Source organism: Alligator sinensis, unplaced genomic scaffold (assembly GCF_000455745.1).
Source record: "Alligator sinensis unplaced genomic scaffold, ASM45574v1 scaffold751_1, whole genome shotgun sequence".
Lineage (NCBI taxonomy): Eukaryota > Metazoa > Chordata > Crocodylia > Alligatoridae > Alligator > Alligator sinensis.
The window spans coordinates 681,018-689,618 of NW_005842325.1; positions in this window are offsets into that span (position 1 = coordinate 681,018).

Consider the following 8,601-nt stretch of genomic DNA (forward strand, 5'->3'; position numbering starts at 1 on the left):
TTAAAGGCAAATGAAGGCTTTTGGAACATTGTGCCAAGATAAAAATCTATGTCTAGATATTGATATAAGTTGCAATAAAAGGTGTGACACCCTGGTTTTCTGAAAACCATTTAAATCATAACAAATGCATGCACTTATCTGAGTGTTCAAATTTACATTTTTTTCTACCCAAATTGTAGGTCCAGTTCTACCATACCATTACTTGTTTTTAAACCCTTCAGGGAAAGGTAAATTTCTCCCTATATAAAGCCTGTAGACTAGGATCATCCGAGCTGATTTTACCTAACATTGCCTAAGGCACTAATGGCACCCCTTGTCCTCCCTGCTTTCTTTCCTATGGCACTTCGGGTACTTTTTGGTACATGAGAAGGGCTGAAATAGATATTCTTGTGGACTCTCTTGGATAAACGGTTGCCAGAAAACACAATCATCCTTCCAAGCCTATATTTCTATTAAAATTGCTTTTAAATCATATTTTTGAGGGGGTCAGTTTGGAGTTCTGATCTAGTCCATTAAAGAAAAGGAGAAGAATCTCTGGTTTCCATTAGCATCTTCATTCCTTCAAAATTCTGACTGCCCCTTGAGCCTACCCAGCTTCATTTCACCATTCAGGATAGCTGGCCTCAGCCTGCCTTCCCAGCTAAATAACTTCTTTGCTGGAGATCTGTTATTTATTTATTAGATATATATGCTACCGTTCCTCCCAAAGGCTCAGAGCAGCTAACAATACAAGACAAAATAACTTACAAAAGCAGGTAAAATACTAAAATTGGATATTAAATAAAAACTCCCCACACAATATCCCAACCTAACTCTGCTTGCTAAATGCCTGCCCAAATAATAAAGGGGAGGCAGGAGACCCATGCCAGATTAGCCAATACCCTGATGTTCAGGAGAATCTCCCTTTTTCATATTCCTCATTTAGGTTAAAAAAAAAAAATCACACAAATAAGGGGACTTGACCATATGCCTCCCACATCCACCTAACACTCAGGGGGTCAGCTATTCTTGAACATCTGTCTCCTGCTCTCATAATTTTTTATTTTTTTTTGCTCCACACTGGAATGAAATAAATTTAAAAATCACAACATTTTTTTTCAAGTGCATTAAAACTTCATTTGTATCTGGAAATTAGAAATGTTCCATAGAGTATTTGTGACCAATGTGAAGCAAGTCAGTTTTAAAGACTATATTTTTTAAAAACAAACAAACAAACCAACCCCCCTTCAATTAAAAACAAAAATTGGCAGTATATTTTCTCACCTCCTAGTGAAAGAAGACTCAACACACCCTTTTATTACTCGTGGAATGAAGAACATCAGACTACAACATAGCATTAGACTACAGGTAATTTTCTGAGCCATCCATCTAACTACAGGTAGCTAATAACTGTGTCAGAAAGTGAAATGAATGGGCACTTGGTACTGATTCATTCACATGCATACCATACACCAGTAAATTCCAACACAGTCTGTTTCACACAATGTCCTATTTAACTCCATTATAACCAACATGGCAGTGTTAAACAAGGTGCTTCTGCCTTTTAGAACCACATTATAATCTAGTAATCAATTATTTACCATAATGAAGCAAATAAAATGGTATTTCTCTACACTAGTAGAATATTCATCAAATCTTCAATTCTTAAGGCAACAAAAAGTTAAGAGTCTGGAAAGAGTTGAGAAAGAAAACAGGGTTCACTTTACTATAAGTTTGACATAGAAATAGCCCTCCTAGCTTAGCTCAGATATGAAAATACCAAAGTCTCTGAATAATGAAGTGCTTGAATTTTACCTACTAAAAGAATTAAAAATACAATAAGTTACGGGAAAGTCATGCTCCCTTGTTTAATGTACTGGCCTTAAACTGCTAGCAAAAGACATGCTGAAATAGAACATCTTATTTATAGTCATGTACAAAAGAAAGGATTTAGAATACATTCCTTGTATATATATTTTCATGATATATAATAGCATTATATGTCTCAAGCTCCGGCATATCTTTTCAGTTAATGAAAAGTCAGGAAATATACTTCCCAGGAGTCATTACTATAAGATCAAATCTTTAAAATTAAGTGTTACTAAACTTTGAGTATCTTTAGGACACATTCTTCTCTATCAAGCAGTTCAGTACAGCATGCTTAAGTTAATGAAGTGATAATATCACAGAAAGCCATTGCATCTTGTCATCAAACTAGCAAACTAAAGGATCCGAGTCTTAAGACCACACAGACACAGGCCTAGGTTTTCTATAACCATGGAGACCTAGAAGTGAAGCAGCACAGCCTTCTAGGATGTTTCCAGCTTGACATCAAAGAAAAAATCAAAATGTCAGAAAGTCATAAAACAGGGAGCATACAGAGATTGTTTAATAACTCAGAGAGATTAAGTGACTCATCAAGGATTAACAGTAAAGGGTTAATGAAATGAGGACATGCCAGGTAGGAGCATCTTCAGTGTAATCAGCAGAAGTTGATATTTAGCTGGCGAGTTTATGAACCCTCAGAACTTTCCAGCAGTAGGAAATGCAGTACAAACACTTGAACAGTTTTAGAACCAGCACTCACACGTTTGTCCTTTTTTCTAGAGAAAGCCTTATTCCTCTGCAAGTCCTTTTTTCCTTCTTGAGTACAGAGAACCAAAAAGTCACTTTCAGTTCCTGCTTCTTTCTGGGGGTGGGGAATAGGCAGACCAGGGCAGATTTAGAGAAGTTATAGCACTGAGAGTGCACTCCCCTTTCTGGGCACACTGCAGGAGTAGCAGCTGGAGATTTTAAGTCCCTGAAGCAGGTAAGAATTCCCTTCTTCCTCTTGGTAACCTCCTAATGCTGAACAGCACCTCCTCTTGTTTCCTATTATCTCCCCACCCCCTCCACTGTTGCTACCCTTGGCTGAACCAGGGAGTGGAGGAGGAGGAGCACTAGAGCCAGTCCTGCTGTACTCCAGCCATGCTGCACAGGAAGCGAGAGTTAGTCGGAGACAGTGGAAACAGGCAGGTTTCCCCTCCTTCCCCAGTCTTTCCAGTAGGGCTATGCCAAGCTTCAGTCCCCGATTTGATCCGGCCCGATTCAGTGACCAAATCTCTGAATCTGAATCGAATCAGAGGACCGATTAATCTCGCTGAATTGAATCGGAGCCCTTCAAATTGATTCAGACATAGAGACAGCTTTAAACATTTTTTCTATGTACCTCTGTAACAGGGGCTTGTGAATGCTGAGATGCTGGGGCACATGGAGCATCCCACAGGAGCATGGGGGGCTCCCCAGTGTGCTCAGCAGCAGACAATGGTAGTGGTGGGTGAGTGGTGGGAACTCACCCACCACTACCATTACAGGAAACCACTACCACTACAGGGAACTCACCCACCACTACCATTGTCTCTGTATAAGACCAGATTCCCATTCAGTGACTCCCTGCAGTGCTATCTGGCAGGGATGGCCAGGACACAAGTGGCAGTGAGTGCGTCTCCTCTTCCTTCAACCAGAGGCATAAGTAAAGAGGTCAAAGGAGGGGGTAAGATGGGAGGAGCGGGGCTGCTGAGCATGGAGGGAAAAGGAGGGGGTGTCAAGAGTGGGGTGGGGAAGATTCTTACATGATTTGGGGACCTAAAACCCTAGCTGCTGCTTCCATGGCATGATCTGCCCTGGTTGGTGGGGGAGGGGCAGGGGCAGGGGAAAGATGAGGGAAAGGGGAGGCTGGGATCTGGGGGTGGGAGGTGTAGCCATCCCTGAAGCACTGGTCACTGTTCTCTCACCCCCCTTTTTTAAATCCTAGATCTACCCATGAGACAAACCATCCCTAAGCAGAGCCATGAAGAGCTAAATGGAACTGATTGTTCTTTCCCCCTTCTTGGTATAACCCTTCTGCCAGGTCCTGGACAGCAGTAAGAAGGCCTGGGTTTAGATTTATGGGGTTTTACATTACTTTTCCAAATGTATCTCAAGCCCCCACTGAGAAACCTGGGGAAATTATTTTTTGGGTGTTTTAATGTGAACAAACATCCCCACTCATAAGCAAAAGTTAAGCTATAATAGGATTTATTACAAGGGAATCAAACATGCATCTTAAAGGGGGAAAAAACAAACAAAACCATAACTATTAACCCTTAACTATATCTCAAACCAGATCACATTTTCTGTCACTGGTAAACCAACCCAGGCAGCTATTACCTAACCCAATCAGTTGGAAAGGGAATCTCAGTGAGGGCTGCCATTCAGGGGGCTCTACCAGCTGTACCAGCCAAGCAGCAAGGGCTGGGTAGGGAACCCACCTAAGAAAGAGGTCCTGTTGTTCCTCACTGCCAGGGGTTACTGCACTGATATGGGGGCTCTACCACCTCCACCAGCCAAAGTAGCAAGTACAGTGTAGGGAGGGTCACACTGGAGCTGCTGCCACCATTTGTTTTGCTGCTGCTGCTTCAGGGTTGCCTATGCAACCTGAGGTCTTTCAGACTCAGATGCACTTCAAAAGAAGGTTTAGGGAATTTCAACTCTTTTAGCAATAGTGAAAGTCAGGTTTCTCTCTGAATCTACTACAGGGATTTTTGCTCACAAGTACTTTCCCTTGAGATGTTGAGGAGCTACAAGGCCATTCAGACAATGACTCCTATGCAGACTTTCTTCTGCTCCTCTCTCTCACGCATGCTTTGCTCTAAAACTGGGGATCTGCAGACTTTACAGTGAGGGCCAACCATTCAGTGATCTTTGTATGACTTTGATTAAGCATATTTGGAAAAAAAGATAATAAAAATATTGTAAGTGAGGAATGGAGGATACAAAATCTGAGCCAGATGCCATTTACACCTGCACACTTGAATCTCAAACAGTATAACCCAAGACCAAATAGAGTGAAAATAGGTGCAAGTAGCCCCTCAAACCTGCATACTAAATGAGGGTAAGCAGGTGAAGAATTCACAAAGCTACCATTATAGAACAGAACCATAATCAAACATGGAGAACATAAGAAAGGTTACATCGGGAACCTGGAGAAGCAGCAAAGCAGAAGCAATAACCAGAAGTCCAAAGATAAAACCCTATGCATGTCTGTTTTCTCTTTTCCATTGCCTGATCCACTTTTGAGACTTATCCCTTCTCTTCCTAGGACCATTTTGCAACATGCAGATGGTGTTGTATCAGACAACCACAAACAAAATTATTGAGCTTTCCCCTTCCTTGTTTGTTTAATTTAATTACTGATCATGATCTGCTTTACTTTACATTGTTATTCTTACGACATAGTATAGTATCCATATAGCTTCTACAGAATAGTTCCTTCCATGCATTCAATATCATTGAATGAGATTGGATAGGGTACCATGATGCTGCCTGTCACTTAGTACTTTTACTTCCTACATAATAAAGAACAAATAGTCAAGTCCTGCTATTTGTCAAGTCCTACCATGTTTCAGTAATGCTTGACAGTGGGAAAGGATCTTGATATAATAACCATGTCAGATAATCTATTTTTGCTTTTACATGTCTCAGTCTGATACATAGACATTTATAGCTTTTATTTTGGGTACTGTCCATCTTTATTTTACTACTCCAGATTTTATTTTCGTGTTCACAAACTATCCTGATCTTACTCTTTACTGGTTACATGCATAGTTTTTCATTACATCTGCTAGGAATGTTAGTATCTACCTGAACCAAAAGGTATTAAATTTGTCAACTTTTTCTCAGTGTCAGGTAAAACAATGAGTAAACTGTCAGCCTCTGCTCTTCAAGTGATAACAGCATCGGGAATCGTGGCTTGAGAGAGAATTGTTTTCTGCTGAGTTGTGCGACTTCACAGAAGGTGGCCAGTAGAGAGGTTATGATGGGTAGGAATGGAGGATGCTATGTGTTCTGTCTCAAATGCTTTGCACTGTGACCACCTGAAACCTGAGATCCTGCTCCTACTTTTGTTTCAAGGTAATCTGCATCCTCACAGATCCTCACAAGAGGCGAAAGACTCCATACTAGCTATGAACTGACTGCCCAGAGGAGTTTTCCATCTATTGACTCCTCTGTGAAATCCTATGAAATATGAAGGGCGAGAGGTGATCTTGTGGCTACCTAAAAATTCATTAAGGGGATGCAGCAAGGGATCAGAGATGCTCTGTTCACCAGGGCGCCTCTTGGGGTAATGACGAACAATGGTCACAAACTGACAGAGAGCAGATTTAGGCTAGATATCAGGAAAAACTTCTTCATGGTAAGGGTGGCTAAAATTTGGAATGGGCTTCCAAGGGAGGTGGTGCTCTCCCCTACCTTGGGAGTCTTTAACAGAAGGCTGGATAGGCATCTGGCTGGGGTCATCTGATCCAAGCACTTTTTCCACTCTTTCCTGCCTAGGCAGAGGGTCAGACTTCATGATTTGTTGAGGTCCCTTCTGACCCTCGCATCTATGAATCTATGAAATTTTATTTCTACCCAGGAGAACTTTTACAATCTTTTCTCCAAAGCCTGATGAAGGGTGTTTGTGCCCGAAAGCTTGCAATTAAAGTTTATTTTTTGTTTTTTGCAAAAATCTTGTTGGCTTAATAAAAGATATCATCTCTACTACAAGTCATGGTTGCACATAGAAATGAACTTGTTTTCCAACTTATATTCTGCTTCTGCTATTTTCTCAGATGAGAACAAGTGTTCTTATGCACTTATGCTTTCAAAGAAGAAGCAACATTAACGTTATTAAATTCCTTTTGCTGCCTTTTTGTAATGTCAAACTATTCGTTATTTTCCCATGTGAAGCATAAACGGACAAAGTGAATATCAGCTATCAAATATTGGTGTTACTTAACTAGCACTGGAGTTTTTGTGCAATGTTATATGACTAGCAATATTTCTGAACTGAATAGATACATGTTTAATGAGAAGTCCATTATGGAGTCAAACAGCATTTTTTAAAAATTGATGAGAATAAATAAGTCAATTCTGCACTATCAATGTTTATTGAAAAGGTTACTTCTTCCATTTCTTCTTATTCATAATTTAGTCTACATGAACACTAAGAAACTCAGGAGGTTAATACTAGATCAAAGTATTTGTAATAGAGAAATAACTGTTTGCAGCTGGAGTACAGCCTAGAAATGGGATGACTGGGGAAATGTAGGATGAACACCAAAACTGAGAGTATGAGCCAGAGAAAGTACAAATAGAACTTTTGCAGGACCAGCTAACAGTGTAGTTAGACATTGGTTAGACTAGCTGGACAGGGTTAGTGAAGCAACAAAGCTTTTGCCTCAAGAAGTTGAGAATGAGGCATCAAAAGATACTCCCGAAGATGACAAGCAGCTGTTGTGTGGGTCTGCAGACTAGTGCTGGAGTTTCCATCTGGTGAGCCTAGGGACGTGTGTCCTACCCAGAGCAATGGGTGCCCAGGGTTATGCTGCATCGAGAAGTACAGAGGGGAGCTGCACCAAACTAGAGATGCTATGGATGAAAAATTAATATTAGTACAGGACAATTTTCCTCTTGTAAATGAGAGAAAATTGATTCCACACAACATATTGAAAGTTTGAACATCATAACTCTCTGGGCTTTTTCCAACTTTCTGTCTTGGGAATGGGGGGGAGGGGGGGAGGGGAGGAGACAATAGCATGATATGAATTTTGAGAATAAGCAAATGATTGACATAGCAAAGCACATACTTAAAACAACACAAATGTCAGGTGTGGATCAAATGCTGAGTCCTGCACATTATGACTGTTCGCAATTCTACTCTTGGCCAGCAGAACTTGCAAATTACATTTGCATTCTGGAGGCATGAAGTCTTCCAAGTGCTATTATTGGTGATGCAGAAGGACTGGCACCTGCCACCTTCAGGTGTATAGGAAGCCAGGAGACCCACATTTCTCCTGCCCCTCAACACCTTTACATGCTTTTCCAGTTATGAGGCAGCTTTTTTTTTTGTTTGTTTCTTTTGGACATCCTTTAGTGCCATGGTCTGTCCACATCATATTTACACAATAACACAGCTTCTCCCTAGACCATCTTGCTCAGCCAGCATAGACCCCAGCATACTCGCCTCCAAATGTGATTGCCTCCAAGACATCAAGTGGGTAAGGTAACTAGTTGGGTGAAAGTGCTAGAATTTAGGAAAGTTGATTTCAATGAACTCAGGCGTTTAGTCAAGGACGCACTGCAGAGTAAGAGTTTTAAAGAGTTGGGAGCCCAGGAAGGGTGGCTGTGCCTTAAGGAAATGATTCTATGGGCACAGAGGGAGACGATCCCGATGCGGGGAAAAGGGGGGAAAGGGGCCAAGTGGCTTCCTTGGCTGACCAAGAAATCCAGAGCAGTCTACAGGCTAAAAGGGGAGCATATAAAAAGTGAAAATGGGGAGAGATTACTAAAGAGGCGTATACCTTCTCTGCTTGTGCTTGTAGGGAGGCAGTTAGACAGGCCAAAGCTACCATGGAGCTGAGGATGGCACCACAAGTTAAGGATAACAAAAAATTGTTCTTTAGATATATAGGGAGTAAAAGGAAGGCCCAGGGAGGAATAGGACCCCTGCTAAATGGGCAGAAACAATTGGTGACGGACAGGGGGGACAAGGCTGAACTCCTCAATGAGTTCTTTGCCTCAGTGTTCCTAAGAGAGGGGCAAGACAAGTCTCTCACTGGG